The following is a 3,076-nucleotide window of genomic DNA, read 5'->3' on the forward strand; positions in this document are numbered from 1 at the left end:
TTCAGGACCGCAGGGCTTGCAGTTGTCAGTGAATTTTTTTTAATCCACGTAATTCTCCCCTTGGTGCTACACGAAGCATGGCTTTTTTAATCACAGATGTACAGATTTTTTGTGTGTATTGTTAAGTCTGTCCGGCTGTGTAGCTACTCAGCATAGAAGCATGCATGATGCTTTTTTGTACTTTCGGCTATCTTTAGATAAATGTGTACGTAGGATTACTACCCGATGGAATTTCTTGTACAGAGAGTAAAGAACTGAGGCACGTTTCTGGGAGTTTATTTTGGATTTTTCATTCAGTGTAAAATTGGGGTTTCTTTCTTACTGTTTATAAGTCTTTTTATTAATAAAATATTGTTTTGCAAACAGATAGTTGTCTAAAATTCCTCTTGGAGATAAAAGTTGATCGATGAAAGTTGGATCAAAATACCTCTCTGCAAACCATTATCATAGAGACATTAGCCTCAGATTGAAAGTGTACAAGCAACCCAGCGGTGTCTTTCAGTTCCACTAATAATATGGTCGATCACAAACACAAAGCATAAGCCGAAGGCGACGCAAGTACCTGTTTTCAGCAGCAGCAAGAAGAAAATAGCTGATAGCAGGAGTATGGAAGTCACTGCCAGAAGGAATACGATAAAGGAACAGTGAGCAGTGTAGAAGATAGGCAGTAATTACTAAAGGCCACATACTGAAATGCTTGACAGAAAAATATGCTCCTACCTGGTATGCTTCTGCTTCTGGCTTTTCACGTCCAAGGGACTTGGAGTAGCAGATTTCTTCCCCTCTTCATCTTGGAGACAGACCAGGCTGTTGATTTGATGGCAGGGAAGAATTACCCCCAGGGAAGCTTCATCAAGGATTTGTCATTTCCAGATCTGTGAAAATATTTGTTTGCAAGCCATCACTTACAAATTAACAAAAAAGTTCCCCGCTTAATAAAACGCGTTAGGAGGCAATCAAAAAAGGAAAGAGTTTTCTATTGTTTTATTATAGCCCACAATCTTGCCAATCCACTGCAAAGAATATACATTGTGCATGAAGAATATAAGCATCAAAGGAGTGAAAATCGTGAGTTACAGCTTTGGATACCTGTTTACAGGATACGATGCATAATTTGACATGGCTGAAAAGCAGCACTCCAGTGTCTGTGCTGCTCATCCTTCCCACTCAGGACCACGGCCCTGTTTTTTCAGTCAAATGCTTGTTTGTCTTTGACCGTAAGGTAGGTTAGATTGTTTGATTTTACACTCTGGCATCAGCAGAGGAACAGTTTATCAGCATCTTTCAAGAAATCCTTACCAGAATTTGGTCTCTCACACCCTCTGAAATTAGAAAATCTCTTTTAAAAAGGTTGCTCCTGTAAGTGAATTAATGAGGGAATGAATGTGACGAGGGGGAAGTCAGCCCTGACTAGCTGGCAAAAGCTAATTTGTGGACTGAAGCGTGACAGCACCAAGGAGGGGGTGGGTGGTGGTAGGCCCTGTCTTCTGAACAGGATGGTCTGCTGCTGAGAGCGTTGGGGGATTGTTGCTAAACACCCAAGAGTAGGTATGAAAGCATGGCACAGCCCCGGCGATGACTCCCTGCAGTGCTGATGCCAAGGGCAAAGGAGATCTGGATACACCCTGAACTCTGCAGGTGGCGGTGCCAGGTTTGCAAGGATGAGCAACTGGAGGGCAAGGAAGCCCTGACAGAGCTTTCCGAGTGTTGCTGTTAGGAATAAGAGGGAAGGACAGGATCGGTGACAAAAAAATCATAGAAATAGCATTTCTGTTCCAGACCTGACCAAACCAAAAAGGAAGTAAGTCCTGGACCCACTATAAAGGAGCAAGGAGGATAAGAGCCAGCGTGCTGATGGACACAGCTGTACCCCAAGTTGCCTTTCCTCTGCTGCCTAACACCAGTGGATAAGAAAACTAGACGTGGCCAGGCACACCAAATCGCTTCATGCCTTAAGCGTTGCGCGTGGAACAGAGATAGCCTGAGGACACATCCATACACAAACTGCTGTGGCCACAGTTCTCTGGCTCAGGTTCTTCGGCATGCATGTGCTTATAGCATGAATGCGCAGGTGGACGGGGTTTTTTTCCCCTCACTTTCCTCATTGAAAAAGCACATCAACCGATTCCCAGTGATTTAAAATTTAAAAAACAACAACAACAACAACAAATCTCTAATGGGTCTGATTTTTCTACTGTATTGCTGCAATTCCAATCCGCTGCTGCTCGATTTTGATTTAGGTACAGAATCAGTGCATCCAGTCCTCTTTCACGACTGGGTGAACAGGAGTGGGGCTTTACAATTGCTACAATCAGGAAAGTGATTGCTATCGCTAGGCTGTTACAGGAAATTTAATTAAGTGGAGGAGAGTGCACGAGTGATTGGATTACTAGTTATAGTTCTACACAGAACAGCTATTAAAATTTGTGATTAAGAAAAGCTGTTCTTGATTAGTAATATAAGGTTTCTGGCATTTTCTGTTGTACATTTTTGTGGGGAGGAATGGAACACTGAAAAACATCATGTGCCATCTCTGTTTGAGAGTCAAATCAGCCTGCGTGTATGGTATGCAGGGATGTGGCAGATTGGCCTTTTGGGAAAGGGGTGTTTGAACAAGGGACATAGCATTTCTGGCTTTAGCCCAGCATTTATATATTCAAATATATTCCAATAATTCATCCTGTAGACTTTTGGTCCCAGAAAAGTAACACTGCGTAAACAAGGTGCAGTACCTACACTAGTGCACTTTTTTTTTTTTTTTTTTTTAAAACGTTTAACAGAAAATTCAGCTCCCTCAAAATCATACAGGCTGGAGTCTTTGTTGTACTACCAACATGGCTCTTCTTGCCATAGCTCTAATCCTACCGCTGCTGTCAACATGTAAATCCTGTTTAAAACATGAATTTTAGTTGGGAGGATTAAAGGCTGTTTCCAAGATGCGAGACCTGCCGTGAGTCTTGTCCTTTCCACTCCCACCTCCAGACTATTCATTGCAGGAGATGTGACAGATCAGAGTGTTTGGATACAGCCATGGGCTGGAGGTTCCTACATCGATCTGGAGATACTTTTCAATTTT

Source organism: Aptenodytes forsteri, unplaced genomic scaffold (assembly GCF_000699145.1).
Source record: "Aptenodytes forsteri isolate BGI_AS27 unplaced genomic scaffold, ASM69914v1 Scaffold2, whole genome shotgun sequence".
Lineage (NCBI taxonomy): Eukaryota > Metazoa > Chordata > Aves > Sphenisciformes > Spheniscidae > Aptenodytes > Aptenodytes forsteri.